The following is a 23,892-nucleotide window of genomic DNA, read 5'->3' as shown; positions in this document are numbered from 1 at the left end:
ACATGAAGGAAAATCACCCAAATTGGCAAGGGTTGTGGCCTTTACTGGTAGATGGAATCCCTACATTGTTGATATCACAGATCTGTCTAAGACTCTACTATATATTCTGAATATATTTGAAAAGTTTAATTAAAAAATTCTAACACATTGGAAACTATCATAAATTCTGATAAATTAAGGAATGTTCTTTCATCAATTTGGAAGCTAATCATTTTCATTCTCCATTAAAATGTGAATAGTCCAATTTTTAATGCTAATTATCAACTTTCCCCATGCTATTCATTTCTGACATGCATAACTTCAGATTTTAGTTCAAGGTACTAAATAATTTAATGTTACTAAATTTATTCCCAAAAGTAAGCAGTTAGTAGGTACACACAGAAATGTACAAATAAGTAAATAATTTTGAATGGATTCTCTCAAGGAAAATTCATTTCTTTCTATTAACATATTTTATTTTCAATGGTATATGATGTGATAAAATAACATCCAGTGAGTGCCTACTATGCATCTATACGTAGGCTAGGTTGTAAAAAGGACGAAAGGAAGGAAGGAAGGAAGGAAGGAAGGAAGGAAGGAAGGAAGGAAGGAAGGAAGGAAGGAAGGAAAGAACCACAGCTCTCAAGGGACTTCTCAGTTTTTTAATAGAAGACCACATGCACATATGTGGTTGTATGCAAAATAAATATACACTGAGTAAACACAAAATTAATACACAGTAGTTGGGCAAGAAAGGTACTAATGGGATCAGGAAAGGCTTTGAGTAAAGGTATTGTTTGAGTTACATTATGAAGAAAGTGTGATTTTTTTAAGATACAAATGAAAAGACAGTGTATTATAGACACTGGAGAAAACCAATCCAAAGGTACAGAGAGAGGAAATACAGGTTCATGATTTGAGTGAGTAGGCAAGAAATATATAATGAGGCTAATAAAGTAGACTAGTGAAGCAAGGGCTTTAAAACCCAGAGAGGTTTAAATTTGCTTTTTTTTTGCTAGAGGTAACAGGAAGTCCCTGGAGATACTTGAGTTGATATTTCTCAGGTTTATTAGAGTGGAAAGGAGAGCTTACTAGTTCTCCACAGAATCCTGATATGATGCGTTATTATGGAGTATAGGAGACTTTGAATTCCTTAAGTCTATGCAGATAAGATCTGAGTTCTATAAAGCTGTAAGAAGTCAGAAGGATATGGCATGATACCCATGACAGGGTGAGTATGTCCTCCAAAAAATAAGCAAACTAAGAAAGAAGAGACTTATAACTAATCGGTCTATCAGTAAGTGGTAATAACGATGCCAGTCTATGGAATACTCATAGAAGAGAGGGAATGGAAAGAGCTGAAGATAATAGATCTCTGAAGTGAGGTGAATGGTTATCACCAGGAGGAGATATGTATATCAATAGTAACAAGAAGAACCACCATTTATTAAGCACTTGGTATTTGCTGGACACTGACAATGGCAACATTGTCATATATAGGCAAAAACAAAAAACACATTTCCTTCCCTCAAGGTTCTTTCATTGTTAGTGTGAGTAATAGTAGCTATGCCACTGGGAACCAAAGTGCCCAGTTCCAATTGGGCAATGCTCCTTCCTTCCTTCCTTCCTTCCTTCCTTCCTTCCTTCCTTCCTTCCTTCCTTCCTTCCTTCCTTCCTTCCTTCCTCCCTCCGTCCAATGGGGATTCATAACTTCACCTGTGGTTGCCTTGCCCAAAGGAATATACATTTTGATTGCTGAAACATTGCAAGATATCTTGGGGTTGGGGGGCTAGATGATTTTTCTTCTTCTTTACTAATGTATTGTAACATTTTTTAATTGGGACAATTAACTATTTTGCCCCATTTAATTTCATTTATGATGCCCTGAGACAGAACTCTGGGAAACCAGGGTTTTATGAACTCCATTGGGATTCAAATGCAGCTACTTGATCATGCCTTAAAACCAAATCACTCTGATTCTCACTGATTGGCCAATAACAAGTCCCAGTCCAAGATCATGGTCTGGGTTTTGATGACTCAGAGTGCATGTAAATAGCAATTGTTTCTGTTGTGGGCAGAAACCCTGAGGATCTTCCCCTACCAGGTTTTTTTTTTTTTTGAGTAGGCAAAGTGGTCCATTTTTTGCCTCATTTCTTACCTATCCTTTAATCACTGAAAGGATGTTTCCTCAGAAAAAACTGAGACCTGGGAAAGACCTTAGCTTAAAAGGTGAAGGTTTCTTACTGAATCTGAGGTCATCTCCAGTCCTCTTGACCTGTCTGGCCACCGGACTCAGATGATCCTGGAGGAGAGAGTGAAATTGATGATTTTGCATAGTACTGCTTCACTTAAATTCAATTCACTTTCAAGCCAAGACTTTTCCCTCCTGATGCCATTGTTCCTCTTCAAGAACGAAAAGTAAACAGCAACAAGTGTTATTACAGAGAAAATTGCATGTTGTACTTTGTTCTCTAAGAAGACCAAAATGATGTCACTATGCTAAAGTCAGATTTCAGTGTCCGACTGTGGTTATTCAGAACAATACAAGCTTTGAATGTTCTAACCACAGATCTGGTACAAATACTCCATCTGAACATTTGGGGTGCATACTCTAAATTTGTGCATCCTGTGTTTCCTTTGAGCTGTTTCAATTCTGCTTTCCTCATAGAACACAACACCTACTCTTATGTGGGCATGACATGCTGAATAGTCCTATGCCAGTGTCTCCCATGTCATTCAATTAATTCCAGTGTTCTTGAGACAGACATTGAGAGTGTCCTTGCATTGCTTCTTCTGACCATGGTTTGAATGTTTGCCCAGTATGAGTTCTCCAAAAAAAAATCTTTTTCACAAGCATACATTTTGCAATTGAACAACATGGCCAGTCCGTTGGAATTGCACTTTCTGAAGTAGAACTTGAATGCTTGGCAGTTCAGTTGGATTAAGGACCTCAGCATCTGGTAACTTATCCTGCCAGGAGAAAGCTATCATTGAATTGAATCAAATTGAGATCATCAAGCTGATAAAGCATTAGCAATGTTCTAGCAATAATAGTAGAAACTAGAAACACCATGAAGAAATCACTGCAACAACAACCAAAGCAATCCCTCCCTCAAAGACCTTAATCTTAAGCTGGACAACACATGTGTATAAGAAAGTTTTTGCTAGATCAGAGGTTTCCAAAGCAGGCAATACCATCCTCTAGCATCACTGGAACAATCCGGGGGGGGGGGGGCTGTAGTAGCCTTGGTTGCAATTGGGGAAGTTTGAATAAAATTAAGGGGGCAGGAGAAGCATGAGGAAAGAAGAAAGAATAAGAAAATTTTGAAAAACTATTCATACATTTATTTTGTTGTGGAATAGAGTTAAAGTCATAGTGATTACTTTATTTTCCAAAAAAATATACAAATGCAAGTTATAACCAATAAGTGCTAAAGTCCAGTGACAGATCTTAACAAGCAATTGCGGGCAGGAGAACATGTTACACATTGTCTGGAAGTCCAGCATACATGCATCAGCAGGAATATGGGCACATAATGACTTGTTTACAATATGATATTATATAGTTACATGACACAATATTGAGTCATCAAAATTTCATTTGCAATAAATTATTAAATTTAAGATGCCATTTAAAAATTTACATTTTTTAAATGAAGCAATCATAAAAAAAAACACAAACCATTAAAGGATTAAAGAAAGTGGATTTCCAGGGAGGTGCTGAGCAATTTTTTTTGAAAAGGGGGAAATAGGCAAATAAGTTTGGGAACCTCTCTGATACATAGTTGAAGGGAAAAGTAAGGACTAATAACTGAGGAGGTCTGGGTGGGATCAGTGAAGATTGTTGAGGAGATGGCCTCTCAAGAGTATGCTTAAATGAACCAAGTTTCTCATAGAAAAGGGAGTGCATTCCAGGAATGGTTGATGGTTTTTGCAAAGGTTGAGAGTAAGGAAGTAAAAAGCCTCCACAATATTGAAGTCAAGCAGTCTTGTTATTAGAAATAACAAATCAAAACAAAACATGAAACTGAAAGTATTCCAATAAAGAAATAACCTGAAATCCTAACTCTTCTAGATTCTGAATAAATCTGAAGTCAAAATGTTTCATCTTAATCTTGATGTGTTATAACAATATCATATTGTTAAAGAAGTTATACACACACACACACACACACACCACACACACACACACACATATATATATCCTGGAAGCCAGATAATCATTATGAATACCTGCACAGCTATTGACCTATCAATGGAAAAAGGAATTTGGTTTATGTCTTTTGTTCCTGTATAAATGATGAATTTGTCCTTCATTTCTTACTCAGTTCCCCATCCCATCCTTTTACCTTGTGATCAATAATACATTTTAAAGACCATTATCTAAGGCTAAGGTGCTATTTATAGCCATGGAACAGACTGAAACTTAGTGGTCCACATGGATTGAGTCCATTATCCCTGGTGTCTAGTATACTGTGCTTACCAGTAAAAAACAGCAGGGATACACTTTCACAAGTGACCTGTAGGGGAAGTTTTAAGGTAGCAAGAGTGCTGAATTTAGAGTACATAGGACATGGGTGCAAATTCTAGTATTCACTACCTCTTTTGATTTTGTCTAAGGGGTAACCGCTCTTGCTTTAACCTGCTTGGATCTGGATTGCAATCTAGGGTGGAGGTGCTGGGGTGTGTGACAAGCTTGCCAGAGGATGTGGAGGCTTCAGAGAGGGCACCCAACTGATACCTCCAACTGCTGAAAAAAAACCCCAGCATTTGGTACGAAGCTCCTGTCTGGTAGCAGAGTTCTACTGTGGCAAAAAGCACAAAAGTCAAGTAATTGAGTGGCAACATGACCAGGCGTAGGAAGCAAAGCAAACAGAAGAATCCAATATTAGACTCCTGTTTTGGAGACAAAAAGGATCAAAGCATGGAACAGGAGGAAGACAGTGAAGTCAGAAATCCTGCACCAAAAGCTTCAAAGGAAAATACGAGCTGGTTACAGGCCATAGAAGACCTTAAGAAGCAGATAAGAGAAGTGGAGGAAAAATTGGGAAGAGAAATGAGAACAATGCAAGAAAATTATGAAATGAAAGTCAGCAGCCTGACTGAGGAAAATAACACCTTATAAAATAGACTAACTGAAATAGCAAAAGAGGCTCAAAAAGGCAATGAGGAGAAGAAAGCCTTAAAAAGCCAAATTTGCCAGATGGAAAAAGAATCTCCGAAGCTCAAGGAGGAGAATCATTTCTTCAGAATTAGATTGGAGCAAATGGAAGCTAATGGCTTTATAAGCAATCAAGATGCTCTTAAACTTATCCAAACAACTGAAAGAATAGAAGGCAATGTGGAATACTTCACTGGAAAAACCACTGACCTGGAAAGTAGATCCAGGAGAGATAACTTAAAAATTACTGGACTACCTGAAAGCCATGATCAGAGAAAGAACCTAGAAATCATCCTCCAAGAAATTCTCAAGGAAAACTGCCTTGATGTTTTAGAACCAGAGGGCAAAATAGAGGTTGAAAGAATCCACTGATTACCTCCTAAAATAGATCCCCAAAAGAATGCTCCTAGGAATATTATAGCCAGGTTCCAAAATTCCCAGATTTAGGAGAGAATGTTACAAGCAGCCTCAGAAATGATCTGAATATTATGGAAACACAATCAGGATAAGTCAGGATATGGCAGCTTCTACACTGAGGGATCGAAGGGCTTGGAGTAAGATATTCCAGAGGACAAAGGAGCTGGGATTAAAACCAAGAATCACAAACCCAGCAAAACTGAGTATCATGTTTCAGGGGAAAATATTGTCATTCAGTGGAATAGAGGACTTTTTTTTAGCAATTGGTTTTAAGTTACTTGCTGAAGGTTACATGGCCAGTTATTTTTGTGTGAGTGCCAAGTACCTGAGGTCGGAACTGATCCCGAATCTCCTGACACTGGGGCCAGCACTCTTACCCACTGTGCCACCTGGCTGCTCCACATTCAAGCATTCTTGATAAGAAAACCAGAGTTGAATAGAAAATTTGACATTGAGATACAAGAAGCAAAAGGAGCATGAGAAGGTAATCAGGGAAAAGAAATCATAAGGAACTTATCAAAGTTGAAATATTACCATTCCTATATGAAAAAACAATAATTGCAACTGATGAAACTTTTCTCAGCATGAAAATAGTTGAAGGGAATACACACACACACATATGTCTATTTTGGAGGGTATATGGGAGTATGAATACATATGTGAATGTTTGTATATATGTTTACAGGTATACATAGATAGAGGCCACAGGACCAATTTAATAGGAAGGGATGATACTTAAGAGGTGAAAATAAGAGGTGAGAGAGTAATATAATGAGAGGAGATGGGGAGAGACAGAATGGGGTAAACTATCTCATATGGACGAGGCAAGGGGAAATGGTTACAATAGAGGGAAAGAATTGGAAGGCAAAAGGGAATGGGTCAACCTTATTATCATTGAATTTGGCTCGGGGAGGGAATGACATACACACTAAATAGAGTATCTCACCCTACAGGAGAGTAGGGGGAAGGGGATGAAAGGTGGGATGATGGAAGGAGGACAGGCTGGTGGGGAGGGAAGTTGGAACCACCCACTTTTGAAAAGGGACAGGATTAAAGTAAAGAATAGAGTAGTGGGAGGTGGGATAGGAGGGAAGGATATATAGTATGTCTTTTACAATATATCTACTATGTTAATGTTTTGCATTAGCTACACATGTATTATCTATACTGAACTGCGTATGTTCCCAATAAGGGTGGGTGACAAGGAAGGAAGGGAATGGATCTGGAATGGATCAAAGTTATAAAAACAAATGTTTAAATACACACACACACTGTATTATTACTACTATTTCACATGTAATTGAGAAATAAGATATACAGGCACTGGGGCATAGAGATCCACTATGCCCTACTGGAAAAATTGAAAGGGGTATGGGAGAAGATATGGGAGAGAGCAGATTGGAGGATAAGATATCCTGTGGGACTGCTATTTTGGGGTGCTGGGTAGGGGAAAAACAGGGAGAAAATTTGTAACTCAAAATCTGGCCAATATGAATTATGTAAATCAGAAATTAATAAAGCATTTGAAATAAGAAAAAGCAGAAGAAAAAAATAAATGATTGATTGTTCCCCACCATATACACTATTATCCAGATACTTGCTGACCCTCAAAAAGAATACTCAGTCTATTGACTCTGTGAATTGCAATTACTTTTCTCTATCCCTAAAATATTTTCCTTCTTCAACTATGACTCTAGTTTCCCTGGCTTCTTTAAAGAATCATTTCAGATCCTAGTTTCGAAGAGTCCTTTGTGACGCCACACCCTCCTCCCAAACTTGTTAGCATTTTTGTGCTGAGAAAACTTTCAAGTTACTCAGTGTAAATTGTGTATGTACATAGTTGTTTTCTTCATAAACAATGTAAAACCTTTGAGATAAAAAAAACATGTTATTATCTTTCTTTGTAGCCCTAATATTTGTCACTCTGCGTGGCACATAATAAATGTTTAATAAATGCTCATTGACTGAATTAATAAGTAAGTGTTCATAAATGCTCATTTTCTAAATTATGAAATTATTTTGTCACATTTTCATAAATATAAAACACAGCACAGAAAATAAATTTCTTTTATAAATATTCATGCAATCCAAGGAAGACATTGGATAATACAAATGCTGCCATTTTCAGCACAATAAATAGTGTGTATGTAATAAAAAAAATGAATGCATGCATGAGTTAATTATTCTAAATCTTCCATGATTAAGAAGTTGGAAATATTTGTAATAACATTAAATATAGAAGAAAATGTGAGTTTCAAAAGGATATTGGTAACACTGAAGATATTTTCCTTCTGATTATATTGCCACACATTTAACACATTTTAATCAAATTTAGTAATAAATATTATTATTATAACAACAACTATGCATTTATGTACTGTTCTATTTTCCAAATGTTAAATTTTTTTGCTTGAAAAAGTTCCATGATTATGTTGGTATTCTTACCATTAACAAGCCTTTAGCATAGGAATACGTAATGGAATCCTTGAAAATGTCTATTTTTATCTGATTTTGATAATGGGGTGAGGAAAACTAAAAAGCTGCATAAAACCCCTAGGAAAAATGCAAGTAGCGGTTTGTATATAAGCTCTTCTCTCTCATTTTCTTGGAAAAAAATAAAATTATATCAGAATTAGGAAAAATGGGGAAGATATTCCAGAGGTCAGAATAGTTTCTATATTCTGTAATAAAATATTCTGATATAAGTTCATTTTAAATATGCATATTTTCAATAAATCTTTTGTTCAGGCATGGTCAGTGCTCTCAACACCTAAAGGATGGTTTTGGAGAACAAATTTACAAAGTAAATTAGGATATATATCTTATATAACTTCCAAGCCTCCAAGAATCCTTCTATCAAATCCATCTCTCATAGAAAATTCTTGGATCCTGGAGAAAGACTCTCACTTAGTATTCTAAGTGTATTCTCAAAGAAACAAAGTTGATTAATGAATATCATCTACTCTAACATCTGCCATAATTTTTTTTAACAAAATGATCTCTTGTGAATCATTTTAGTCAATTAGTCTTCAGTAGTTTTTAGAAAGTAATAATTACTAAGATATTGGAGTAAGAACCATTGGTACATAACTGCTGCCACCCACCTATTCTGTGCGAAACCCTCCCTTGAACACATAGAAAATTCAGGGAAAAATTGGTTCAAAATTAGGAAGCTTATAGTGGAAGTGTTACTCACAATTCCTGGTTGCTAACAGTCCTTTTCTCTTGTCCATAGGGTATTTAAGAAGATCCCCCTTAAGCCTGGTGAATTTCACCCCCCCCCCAGTTTTAATAAGAAAAACAAACACTGCTTTCAGCTGATCAAAGGTTGCAGCTAGAAACATGAAAACATGGGAAATTTAAAGTCCTTCCTCCAAACACTTTACCAAGGTTTTTTTTTTTTTCTAAGTTTAAAGATGAGATCTGGGGAGATATGGTCAAGGTTGGAACTCAATTATTTATTTCCCATCCTCCTTCATCTTCAGAGATTTTACTGCAAAGTCACACTGGCAGGCTTAGACCACTCTAATAACTCCAACGTTAAAGCAGCTTGATAATTTATAAATGATGACTGAATGTGTGCAGGTCACTTTAGCCAGCTTGAACATAATTCTTGTTCAATTTCGCTATAGCTTAAAAGATTTATTTTTACACTTAGTCTTAATCCTATAATTTATTTACTGATTGAGATTATCACTACTGTAGAGGGAGTGAGATGATTTTAAGTAAATATCAATCCCATTCATACATGTTTGTTATTATTTGTACTTTCCTGTCTTTTCATTTGATTAATAAAAAATATTTTCTTGTTTATTCGTAAGTTTTGAGAGCCTCCTTCACTTCAAATGGTTATCTCCTCCTGTAGCCCATATCTCTTTCAATTGTGGAGATACTATGAACTAATATCTTATATTTTGAAAAAAAATACAAAAATTCCATGTTTTAATGAAATTCTAAGGAAAAGTTTATGGATTAAAAAAATGTTTTTCAATGTGGTTTGGGCATCTTACTTTAGATATTTTTTTCTTCTACTATTCAAACTTAAACTTGCTTCCAGTGGAGATTATAAACGCTGAAATATTCTGAATGGTGTGAGTGACATACACATATCTGTATATGTGCATGTATATACACATATGTGCATATGTACATGCATGTATAAACACATATTTAAACCAGGAGGAGTTTGTACAAATCTACACACCACATGCATACATGCATATACATATATACACATTGTATATATGTATGTGCAAATATATGAAAAGAGAGAGATGAAGAGATAGGGACAGAGTCAAAGAGAGAACTGGGCCAAACTAGTTTGGGGTCAAACTTTCATTTTTACACATTAAAAGGGAGTGTAATCATATCATCTTGCCTATTATATGCCATCACTACTGAAGATGGGAGAGAAGGGCAAATATAACTCAACTTTCATGTTACTTTCCTTAAGTGATTTTAAAATGACTTAGGAATGATTTTTTTCCAAAGTGTGTTTCAAGAATCTTTCCCTTTCACTCTATTTCTGTCATTTCTGTAAAAAGAGCAAAATGACTTTCACACTTCTTATCTTCGAGATAGATGACTTGAACTTTTGGAGTGTCTCCAGAGACTAACCACAAGGACATAATCCACAATTCTCTTAAACATTCTCATTGTTATTATGACATACTAAACTTAACATTTCTCATTATAGGGATCTTTACTTTTTTCATGAAAGAATCCTTTCCTTAACTGAAGGAATCCAGTCCTTCCAGTTCTTGCTAGTCAGAGAAAATGAATTTTCCACTCTTTCTATATTCACTTAAGTGTAAAGTCATTGAATTGAATAAAACAGTTCATTCATCCAATCAATCACAGGTTGACACAGAATTATTCCATGTGATCTATTTCTTATTTCCTTTTTGATTTCTCCAGTCTTGTCTAGAAACAAACATCATTGCTCCTTTGAATTGTTAGGAAGCTCTCATGATACATTTTTCTGGATGCCTTGGTGTTACCTCTTGCCCTTCCAGAAAATCCTTTATAAATTCAAAATAGACACTCATGTATCTTTCATTCCTGTAAAATTCAAAATTCCTCTGCAAATCCCATCTCTGTTTTGGTATATTCTTTACTTCAAAACATTTCATCACTTTGCTTATTCTCATGAACTTCTTTTCTATTATCTACACTGAACTTGACTGTCTATGTTGTCGGATGGATAAGTTTTACTTAAACTAAGAAAAAAAATACTGAAATAAAAAATTGAAAAAGAAAAATGAAGAAATGTAAAAATAATTTTAGAGGCAGGAAAACAATTAAATATTTGACAAAATTTTCTGTAGTATCTGCTATTTGATTTCCTAGGAATTCATGGAATATCTATCTCAAGGGAACTCCAAGGCTTTGGTTCTAGACAATTATTAAACTACAGCAAATCAATGAAATGACTCCAAGAACTATGAACTAGGGAATTATATGCCAACTACAAGATTAGGGGAAAACAAGTCATCATCTGCAGAGGTGACTCTGGTGGAAAATTTCTATGAATACAACCAGATAAAATGAAATTATCCTCAACATGTGTCATACAACACATAGTAATAGCTCCTTTGCATTGGTTTTCTTGGTCTTTTGTATTACCTCAAATAAGTTTAATTTAGCAAATCTTTATCAATAAGATACTATATATGAGAAACTGTGAGAGATGCTTAGGATATAAGGGGGAAGAGAAAAAGCAATTTGCTTCCAATAAAATTAGACAGAAGGAGGGGAAGTTTGTCCTAGGAGATAGGCAGCCAAGTTTGAGTTAGGGAGACTCGTGCTCATGTCTAAAATACAGACTTGCTGGATACATGACTCTCGGCAAGTCTCATAAATTCTTAATTTCCCAGAGAACTTCTACAAATATAAGTTGTGAGACCACAGTGATTTTAATTTACTGCATTTTTATCTTTGAACTGGCTAAACAATTCCAAAAATAATTTTGAATTATCCCATGAAAGTTATTAAATTGTTCATACACTTTGACCCCGAGATCCTCATATGAAGATTACCCCAGGAAAATAACTGACAATAAGAAAAAATATATAAAAATGTTCATACCCATATTATCTATAATAACATTTCTGGAAACAAAATATATTCCCAAGGATGGAAGAATGCTTGAGAAAATTATTTTATGAAACAAACAGCCATACCAATCAACTGCAATAAACAAATGGGTGGTATTATGTATAAAACACTGAATTTGGGAATAAAAGATGGGGTTTTCATTCTTTATCCAAAATTTACTAGTGGTATGATTTTGGGCAAGTCTTTTAACTTCTCTTATCCTTGGTTTCATACTTGGTAAATGGAAATAATATTGTGACTACCTAATAGGATCGTCATGAAGATCCAGTAAGGTAAAGTATGCAATGTATTTTGGAATACTTGAAGTGCTATGTAAATGCTATCCAGAAACCTAGTAGCTAGGTGGCACAGTAGAGAGAGACTGGGACTGTAGTCAGAAAAATCTGAATTCAACTCTCCCCTCAGACACTTACTAGCTCTATGTCCCTGGGCACATCATTTAACCTCTATTTCAGCTTTTGCATTTGCAAAATGGGGAGAATGGTAGCACATAATAATAACAACTTCCCAATGTTTTAGTGAAAATAAAATAATGTAATAATTGTAAAATGCTTGGCATAATGCCTGACATATAGTAAGTACTGCATAAATGCTAATTATTATTGTTATTATTATATTTTGGGGTTGTTGAAAAGTAATAACATAGTAAGGGTTATAAGAAAATAGTATTGTATATGAATTTTTATTATTGTGATTTAATATTGATATGTTATGGCACAATGAAGAGACTATTAAGTTTGGAATCAGAAAGATCTGGGTTCAAATTCTAACTCAGACACTGGGATGTCCCTGGGCAAGTCACATGATATCTCTGGGTCTCAGTTTCTTTTTCTGTAAAATTAGTGGCTTGTCCTCATCTAGATTTAACTGTATGATCCTATAAATGAGATTGGTATACAGTGTATGAATGAATGTCATATCATTTGGGAAGATTTAAGAAGTCAAGCAGTAAACCAGCATATATTAATTGTATACTATATATTCAACATTGTCCTAAGTAATATATACATAAATACACATGTATAGATACACATACACATGCATATGCATGTGCTTATATATTTACATGTATATATACATACATGTAGATACTTTTTCTGTTAATAATTAATCATTTGTTTTATTCATTGGATTTTGTTTTAAAGGCGTTTTTTGGGGGTTCCATTTTTTTCCTTCTTACGGTCAAACTGTCTCAGACTGCAGAGAGTGCCTAAAGAACCCTGATTGGAACTGATACCAAAAGGACTATACTTATCTATCCTCCCTTACTCAGGACCATGACAAACCTTCTTGGCAAAAAATCTTTCCTTTTTTACCTTCTGGCAGGATAGGAGATTCACATCCCCTCTTCATTGTGAATTTTAAATGTATGCCCCTTGTCGCAGCAATGGTGGGCCTCTCTGGTGGAGCAGATCCTAATCTATTGAATGTAGAGATTTGCCATCAGCCCTATAGCTCTATTCTTAAGACTTTTGCGACTTTCCATTTGCATTGTATTACAATTGTTTTGCCTATGTGCTCTTCTTCATTTCAAGAGTGAATACATTAAGATCACAGACTACTTTCTTTTATTTTTAGTATCATCAGTGCTTTGTACAGTAAAGTGTTTAGCAAGTGGTAACTACATAAAATGTGTTTTCTTGCATTTTTCATTTATTAGAAAGTATCTATTGTTTCCAAATTCAACAAGACTTTTTTTTTTGAATTTGGAAAAGAGAATAGAACCTCTAAATTGTAAACCATTTTGTTCAATTTTGAGTCCTGTAAAAAGTTTCGAATGAAATAATGAGATGAGTATTGAACATATAGAAGCAATGATCAAAGAAAAAAAAAAGAAGCATAGATTGACAGAGAAAGGGTCATCCAAATCAACATTATTTCTTCTTTATAGGGTTACTACACTGGTGGATCAAGGCTTTGATTTAAATTGAATTTGCAAGGATGTCAGAGAATCTTTTGAAAAAATAATTACCCTATTTTTTGTAAAAAGCTGTAGAAAGAATGCGACTAGAAGACAACAGATAGTTTCAGGAATGGTTGAATGGCCATTAATGTCTTGCTATATGGTAAAAGCTTTCCTGTAGCGTACCACTAAAACTGTGTTTGACACTATGTCTTTAATATTTTCTTCAGTTTCAGAAATCTTATAAAATATGTGCATGAAAGACCATTGAGAGTGATATGTAATAGTTAATAGAGTCAAGTCAATAGAGATTTTGAAAGACTAACAATTGGATCAATCTAATGAGATGCCATTTTATTTGGGATATATATATATATATATATATATATATATATAAACAAGTCTTAACTTTAATACATCAGTTTTATTTTTATAAGTAGTAAATGGGAGAATCTTGGCAAAGTGGCCATTTGCTTAAAAAAATCAAAGACATTGTAGACTCAATATGAGCCAGTAATGATATACAATATTCAAGAAGGCTAGTGTAAACTGAGAATTAAGTTAGATAGGGGCAATGAAGAATAATGAGATATTAGCATTTCTGTTTTTTGTCCTCATTAGACCATATCTGAAGTATTATATTCATTTCTGGACAACATATTTTGAAAAGTGCATTCAGAAGCTAGATACTATCTGTGGGCAGGTAAGCAGGCTGGTAAAGGTCCTTAAGTTTGTGCCATGTGAAGATCATTGAAGATACACACACACACACACACACTGAGGATGGTTAGCTTGAGGAAGAGGGGGCTTGGAAAGATAAGGACTATATTAGGTATCTTCAAGTATTTGAAAAGCTGTTACACAATAGAAGGATTGGTTCTAGAGATTAAAGAAATATGTATGGATAGAAGAAACACAGAAGATAATCTAGACTTGATGTACTTGTCAAAGTCCCACTACTTACCTATATACCTCTTCTAATGGTTTTTCTGCTCTTTTATGAGGAAGTGCCTGCTAAAGAATTAAGATATTTTGAGGGAGCTTTAATACTTATGTTGAAGTCTCCTAATGTGAACGGAGTTGGTATGAAGAGAAAGAACCTAAGCCAGGCTGATCACAAGGGGAGGAAGAAAATAGCTTTTAGTCAGAACAGTCATGGTATGAATGTGTGTAATGGGCAACACAGGTGGGGGGTACCTATATTCATTTGAAGTGCTAGAGTTTTTAGAATTCAAACATCTATCATTTGAAACAAAGAGCCAGTATTATACTAATGGGGCAGTCTTGTTATCCCTAATAATATTAGAGAAAGCAAAAGAAGAGAGCGACTGGGAGAGAATGAGTGTCTATGTTTTATGAAAGAGGGAGAGACATACAAGTAGACAGAGACAGGGAGATAAACAAAAAGAAAGGGGAGAGATAGAAAGAAAAAGGAAGATAGAAATTAACAGAGAGAAAGAGGGTCAAAGACTCAGACAGAGAAAAAGATAGAAACAACAATCCTTGAAGGTGCTCTTATAAAGACCCCTGTGCTACAATTCATGAAACTTGGGACCTCCTGACTCTAGGTTCAGTGCACTATCCTTGCACCACCTAGTTTCCAAGATAAGATCAATGATGTAAGCATTAATAGGAAGAATCTTTTCATTTGAGATCAGAGTTAAGAAAGTAAGAATCAAGACATTAAAAAAATGTTTTGAGGTGCAGAAGAAAGGAAAATGAAAGAATACAGCAGCATAGGCCCAAGATCATCTGCTGAAAAAAATTCAAAAAATATTCTACCTACTCATTCTGATCCTACTGTTAACACCCTAAATTCTATTCAAGGTTGAACTTAAAATACAATAGATCAATTTATTACAGTTAATAATATGAACTTTATTCTTTAATCAGAGTAGAAGCCCAAAGATTTCATTTATTTTATAATTTTGTTCCAAAAAGTGTGGAGATTGTATTCTTTTAGAAGATTTGGATTATATTTGAATATATTTTCTTTATTTTAGTAGCTTGCTTTTTAGGTTATCTGTAGTAGTCCATTTTTCAAATTATCATTATCTCCTGATTTAAATTTATTTTTCCTTAATCCAGATTTTCAAATATCAACAACTCACAGCAGTGTAAACATATTCATAGCCAGAAGGAAATACAAAGGAAAGAGTTGACAACATCATCACTGAGGATCTTGCAGTATATTCTTTTGCTTAGTTTTTCTTAAAAGTACTCAATATTAAATAAATACAATATATTTATATATTTTATACTATATATATATGTGTATATATATACATATATATGTATATATATATGTATTTCCCTATAATATTTAAACTTTTTTTCCCCTGGCTTTATTTAGTTAACCTTGTATTTGTTTTCAGTTTGCTTTTATTCCCATGTAATTCAGAGACTTCCTATTAAAAAATTAACGCTTTTCTCATTCATTTAGTTCAAAATGGTAATTGTTTTCAAATTCTAGCTCCATTTTTCCTCCATGCTATAGCACAGCTGCCTTTGTTGACTCTCTTGCGATCTGCTGTCAGCAAGAGAGCAAAACTAATTTGGAGGACATACAGAGTTCACTTTGCTACTCTTTAACTTAAGTACTGGCATATTTCCAACTTCCTATTTCCTTTTTAAAATCAGAATCAGTTTCACAACAGAAGTAGGAAATGAATCCCCTGGTTTGGTTTACCATATCTAACATTGCATGACAAGAATATTATGCAATAAAAGGAAATACAGAGAAAATATTAAAGACAAATTTACACAAATGACTGGCGATTCAGAGGGCAAATAAAAAACAAATATCTTTGGGTCACCACAGAATTACCTTTCATTCCAAACTTTGTATTGGAAAATAATGTAGTCCTTCTAGAGGAGATTATATATACATCATCTCTGGTTGACTGGATATCACATAACCCATAATTATTTTTTACCATAGACCACATGCAATGTGGTTTCCTACACTGTTTTTGATACCATGTAGCATGACACAAAGTTTCTACTTTAAATACTTTGTTCTTTTTATATTTATACTTTTTTGGGTGTATACATATAAACATAGACTACACACACAAACACACACACACACACACACACTTGCATATACCCATAAATATACATACCCATATACATCATCTGTATCTATATCCATATCTATTTGTCTTTCTGTCTCTCTCTTTACTTCCATCTCTATATTCATTTCTGTACTTAGGTGATTATGCATATGTATATGTAAATATCTCACATTGTCTTTCCTATTGAATAGCAAAATCCTCGCCAAAACAGAATATTTCATTCTTTGTACTTGTATCCCCAGTGCTTAGGAAAGTGCTGGAAAGATAATAGGCATTTAATAGATACTTGTGGATTGATTAACTGAAAATCTCGTAAAAATTCAGAGATTTATTATTAGATACATGCATGCAATTTCTCTTCCAAGGGGGGTCAAAACTAACTGTTTTGATTGTAGGACCATTCTGAAATGTGTTATATAAACAACAAAACCAAAACAAACATTTTTTTAAAGCAAATAAATAAATGAAAAAAATAACACACTAGCTCACAGGCAGTTAAATAAGGTGTAGTGAATAGAGTACTGAACTTCAATGTGGAGTGGGGAAGACCTGAATTCAAATTTCACATTAGACACTAGCTCTCCCTGGACAAATTACTTAATTTTCTCAGCTTCAATTTCCTCATCTCTAAAATGGCAAGTGTTTTGCAAAGTTAAACTGCTGCATAAATGCTAGTTATTATTAAATGTTAGTTAATGATTAATTTAAAAGGATTGCAAAATGTTCTATTGTGCCAATTCTTTGTTTTTAATTTTTTGATGATATGCTTCTAAAATAATGTATCAAAGTTTTTCCTTTTAAATTTTCCTAATTAAATTGAATGTCTTTTGTCTCAAAACTTTTTTTTTAAATATAGACCTCTCTTTGAATCCCCTTCTCATTGATCTTAAGATAAAATTTTAAGCTTCTTTTTCCATTAGTTCACTGGAAAGCGCAAATAACTACAGTTAGCAAGATTTTGTGTTCCTTATAATTTTTTGTGGCTCATTCTAATTAGCTGTATTATGCCTTGTCTTCTGGTCATTGTGCTAATAACACTTGATCTTCCACATAATCATATGGTATGCTCAAATACTTATATGGATTGTGAAATTCCTCTTTTCCTGTTGTATGCAAAAGAGCTAGTACAAATTTTCACACTATATAGCAAGTTTTCCTAGTAGATAGCTATAGGCCAGACTAAGGAAAATAAATGTTTGAAAAAAATCCATGTAAATATCCACATGACTGGACTTTGATTGAATATTGTTTTTTAATAAGCACAATGAAAAAGAGGTAAATTAGAACAATACCTTGCCACTATCTTATTTCAATATTGTGGTGATTCCTTATTTCATAACTATAATGAGGACTTTCAGGTCAACTTTAGTAGATTTAAAGAAGGTCAGGTCTCCCAGAAATAGTGTAGAAAACTATAAATGCACTAGAAGGAAAAATTGATAAAAAAAGAGAATTAATCTCTTCTATCTAATGCAAGACTGTTAATAAGACAGCAAGATGGCTTGTATATTTCCTTTGTAGTCAAGGAAAGTAGTAGGAAGCCAGTGTTGCTGTTTGTGTGTTAAAATCAGTAGATATTGGCCATGGCTTGCAAGAGTCCAAAATATTGAGCCAGTTGCCACAGATTACTACACAAGAATGAAAAGGTAGGAAATAACAGTTAACTGAAATTTTCTAAAACTTAGCCACAATAGAAGAAAAACAAAACAAAACACATCATTGCACCTGTTCGCAGGAGGATAGAGGTCCAATATGGCTTCTAGGCCAACTTTTGCTGCTCTCCACCAATAGTGTTAAAGCCTGCTCTTAGGGAGATTGATACCACAGTATCTGAGAAACCTCAGTAATTAAGTACCCTATAGAAATCCTAAAGTCAGTACTTTTTCTAGAGTTACCATAAAGGATGGAAAAGACAGAATGGGCAGCCTCAGTGGAAGACTAAACCTGCAGCTAGCACAAATTACACTGGGTCACATAAGGAAAGGAAACTAAAGTCAAAATGTGGTGAATATCCACATGGGTAGAAAAGAAAATTAATTGAGGTAAAAAGTACAGATATGAAAAAAAACAGAATTACTTTCTATAAATTATGTGTAAACTTGTATTTAGAATCCTTCAGAAACAGTTAAAACTAATTGAAATGACAATTTCAGTAAAATAACAGGATGTTAACACACACAAGAAAACCCAGCAACCACTCTTTATATTACTAAAAAAACCTTTATGAAAAATAGAAAAAAAATACATTTGAATTAATGAATTAATGTTCTTATTCAGTGGCATTTCTGGCATTATTTTATTGAACGAGCAAAAAACATAACAATCAATCTAGTGGAATAAAAGGTCAAGAATCTTTAAGAGGCAGGGAAGGTGGAGAGTAAGGAAAATGGTGGGAAGAGAGAGGGTATTTGAGTAGACCTCAAGTTATTCTGTGAGATAATAATCAAAATAATTTGGCATTTTAATAGAGAAAATATTGATGCTACTGATTAAATGTACAAGATACAGAAAAAAAAAACAAGTATATATCATTCTGTTGTTCAATATCCCATGGACTCAGGATTCTTGGATAAATACTCCTTATTTTACAAGAAACTGAAGGGAAAATAAGAGAAATTAGGTTTGAATCAACATTCTGTTTCATATACAACAATAATCTCATTATACAGGAAGTGTCAATATCTTAATTTTTTTATTTGATTGTTTTCATATTTTATTTTTGATGTTAAGTTTAAGTCAACATTTACACTCTTTTCCTTCATGTCATCAAAAGGCTTCATACTTTTTCACTTTTTACTATGAGAGTAGTGTTATCCACATATCTGAGATTGTTGTTTTTTCTCCTGGCAACCTTAATATTTGCTTTTTATTCATCTAGCCTGGAATTTTGCATGACATACATTGTATATATCAGGTCACTGGATTCAGTTATATCTAGAGGAGAGAGTAACCTGCAAGTCATGTCATCATTTCCCTGATATCATGGTCCTCTTCAAAAATGAAGGACAAACACAACAGTAAGTGAAAAAACAAAAACAAAAAACTTGTGGTTCTACTTTTCCAATTTCAAGTCAATCCGTTTTTCCATGTTCAGTTCTATTGCTTCTTGGCCCCTGTAAATATTTCTCAGTAGACAATTAAGATCATCTGGTATTCCCAGTTTTTTGAGGACTTGCTACATTTTTTTTTTTGCTGTGATCCACACAGCAGAAGTAGATTTGTTTTGTTTTGTTTCGTTTTTGCTTTCTTCATAATCCTATAAATGTTGATCATTTAATTTTTAGTTCCTCTGCCTTTTTGAAAATCAATCTTTTCTGGTGATTCTTGGTCCACATATTGCTGAAATCTAGCTTGCAAAATCTAAAGTATAACCTTTCTTGTGTGTGAAATGAGCACAATTGTGTGTTAATTTTAACATTCCCTATTTCATTGTTAGTCAAGCTGTTAGGTGATCCAACCATTCTGGAGAGCAATTTGAAATCATGCTCAAAGGGCTATAAAAATGTGTATACCCTTTGACTCAGCAATACCACTTCTAGGGATGTACCACAAAAATGGGAAAAGGACCCACATGTAAAAAAATATTTTATACCAGCTTTTTGTGGTGGCCAAGAACCCCAAATTGAGGGGATGCCCATCAATTGGGGAATGGATGAACAAGTTGTGGTATATGAATGTAACAGAATACTATTTTGCTATAAGAAATGATGAACAGGCAGACTTCAGAAAAACCTGGAAAGACTTATATGAATTGATACTGAGTGAAGTGAGCAGAACTAGGAGAACATTGTTCACTGCATTGTACACAGTATACCATGACTGATATTTGATAGACTCATCCTTTCTCAGCAATTCAAGGACCTAAAATAATTCCAAAGGGCTCATGAAGGAAGGTGCCATCCATATCCAGAGAAAGATCTATGGAGTCAGAATGCAAAGCAAAACAGGCTACTTTTTTTTCTTCTTTCTCATGGTTTCTCCCATTCATTATGATTCTTCTATAAAACATGACTAATGTGAAATAGGTTAATTAGGAATATATGTGTAAATCCTATATCAGATTGCATGCCATCTTGGGGAGGGAAGGGGAAAGGACAGAGAGAAAATTTAAAACTTAAGGAAGTGAAAGTTAAAAACTAAAAATAAATTAACTAATAAAAAAAGTTTGTTCACATTTTCTAAAAAAGTCATCTGTAGCACAGATCATTTCAAGGAAATAAAAATTAGTATTCCTTGGCATTGCTCTTCTTCAGGATTGGAATATAGACTGATCTTTTCCAATCCACTGGCTACTGTTACATTTTCCAAATATTTCTGGATCATTGAGTGCAGCCCTTCAACAGCATCATATTATAAGATGTTAAATGGCATCACCTCCTCTAAATCTTATTGTTAGCAAGGCTTTCTAAGACCACATGACCTCATTCTCAAGTATGGCTGACTTTAAATCAATAACTATCAGTGATGTTAAGATCTTTCTTTCATAGTTATTTTGTGTATTCATGCAGCCTTTCTTAATCTCTTCTGCTTCTGTTAAATCACTACCATTTTTGTCTTTTATCATGATCGTTTTTGCAAAAAAAATTCCCCTTGATATCTCATATTTTCTTGAAGAAACCTCTTGTTTTTCTTATGTTTCTTTTAGTCTATTCGTTTAAGAAAATCTTATTATTCCTTGCTATTCTTTGAAATTCTGCATTCACTTGTGTATATCATTTTTTTTTCTTTCCCTTTTGCTTTCTATCTTGCCTCAGCTATTTGAAAAGGGTCATCAGATAGCCATTTTACTTCTTGCTTTTCTTTTTCTTTGGAATGTTTTTTGTTACTGCTACTGTACAGCTCTGTTCATAATTCTTCAAGCAATCTTTAAAATCTAAACATTATCTTCACTTCATATTTGTAAAGGATGTTATTTAGGTCATACCTATAATGGCCTGATGATTTTCCTTAATTTCTTCAATTTAAGCCTGAATTTTACAATAAGAAACTCAAAATCTGGGCCATATTCACCTCTAGGTCTTGTTTTGACTGTATAGAGCTTTTCCACCTTTGGCTGCAAAGCATATAATCAATCTGGTTTTTACATTGATTGCCTTGTGATGTGTATGTGGATAGTCACCTTTTGGGCTGTTGAAAAAGAGGTAGTTGCTTTGACAAATCTCATTTAGTTTCTTCCCTGCTTCATTTTATACTACAAGGCAAAATTTAGCTTTTATTCCAATTTTTTTGGTTTCCTACTTTAGCACTCCAACCGCCTATGATGAATGTGACATATTTTATTGTGTGTGTGTGTGTGCACACACATATCTGTGTGTCTGTTTGATTTCTAGGAGATGTTGCAGGTATCCATAAAACTAATCAACTTTGGCCTCTTTGGCATCAGCGATTGGAGCATAGACTTGTATTACTGCGATATTAAAAGGTTTGCCCCAAAGTTGAACAGATATCATTCAGTCATTTTTGAGATTTGTAATGTTAAGTGAAGTGGAGATCTTCCCTGCCCCTTAATGACCCATGTGATCTGCTTTGAACTCTGGCCCTAGCTTGGAACTCTAGCTTGAGTTACATAGAGTGCGTGGTGGGAAGAACTTGCCGAATTAGAGGAGCAGGAAGGGTGGAGCAGGAAGAGAGAATGAGGAAGAACTAGGAGAGAACTGAGGTGAAGCAGCTACCTTGAGTGAGTGAGGGAGACATTTTGCCTAGGGGAGCTTGTTTGTGGGAAGGCCTAGCTGAGGGAAGGCTTAGGGATGTCGGCTCTCCCTGGATTTGATGTATATCTTCTTTGTTTTACTATGATAGAATTGACTTTCTGGTTTAAAAATAAGTATCTTGGTTTTGTCTTTGAGGAAGAAAGTTTGTTATATTTTGAGATTCAACTGAAAATAAATCTGCCTATTCATAACAGCTGCTATGAGTATCACATTGGCAATATAAGGTTATACCTCAGTACTATTTTTCTCACCCTTTCATTGACAATGAGAGCTACACAATTTCTTCTAAAGGATTCTTGTCCACAGTATTATATGTAGTGATTTGTTTGAATTAAATTCATCTATGCTCGCCCATTTCAGCTTACTGACACTAAACATTTTTATTTTAATCTTTCTATCCCCTCTATGACCACATCCAGCTTACCTTGGTTCATAGATCTGATGTACCAGGATACTGTGCAATAATGATCTTTCCTTTCATGACCAGATGTATCTGCATCTGAGTTTCCTTTCTACTTTGCCCCAGCTGTTTCATTAGTACTAGAACTACTGGCAGTTATTATCTAATCTTCTCCAGCAATGTATTGGACTGCTTCCAAACTGAGGGCTTATCTTCTGATGTTATCACTTTATACTGTATCATTTGGTACTGCCTATGGGGTTTTCTTGGCAAAGATACTGGCATAATTTGCCATTTTCTTCTCCAGCGGATGACCTTTTGTTAGGGTTCTTCACTATGATCAGTCTGTCTTGGGCAACCCTGCATGGTTACCCATGGGTTGATAGTTTTATTGAGTGAGGCAAACCCTTTCAAAGTGACCAAAAAATGATCCTGAGGAAAGGGAGAGTAGTTTCCTCTAGATGACATAAATGTTAGTTCTTATTCTTATTCAATTTATTGCTCACTGCTTCCCTAAGTAGTGCAGCTTCCCCCATACCAACACTATATAATAAAAATAATATTAATAATAATAGATAACACTTATATAGAGCTTGCTATTTGCCAGGCATTGTACGAAGTGTTTTACAAAAATTATTTCATTTTAACTCACAACAACCTTGAGAGGCAGCTGCTATTATTACATATATTTTGTGGATAAGGAAATTGAGGTAAAGAGAGATTAAGTGATTTGTGTAGGGTTATGCAGCTAGTAGAGGGATGACCCATGTGATCTGCTTTGATATGAGGCCGGGCTTAAAAACAGGTCTTCCTGACTCCATGCCCAAGACTGTATCCACTGTGCTACCTAGATGCCCTAGATGCAGTTTTATCCCAGTAGTCTCTCTTTCTAAGGAGAACAGAGTGGTCAGCTTCTTGCACCAAACTCTTGCTTCTTGAAGGAATCAAAGTTTTCTTTGGAGAAGAGTAGGAGCAGGAGACTCTGGAAATATCTCTCCTTGTCTCCATGTAGGCCACATTTAATCATACTCACAAGAGCATACAAAACCTATATGGGTAAAAACAAAATAACCCCCACTACCACCACCTTTATAAGGGCGTATCTATTTAGAAGGGATTTTGCAAGA

Source organism: Petaurus breviceps, unplaced genomic scaffold, assembly GCF_028583685.1.
Source record: "Petaurus breviceps papuanus isolate PSGF00001 unplaced genomic scaffold, PetGlider_PUasm1.0 90602, whole genome shotgun sequence".
Classification (NCBI taxonomy): domain Eukaryota; kingdom Metazoa; phylum Chordata; class Mammalia; order Diprotodontia; family Petauridae; genus Petaurus; species Petaurus breviceps.
This window is presented reverse-complemented; position numbering follows the sequence as displayed.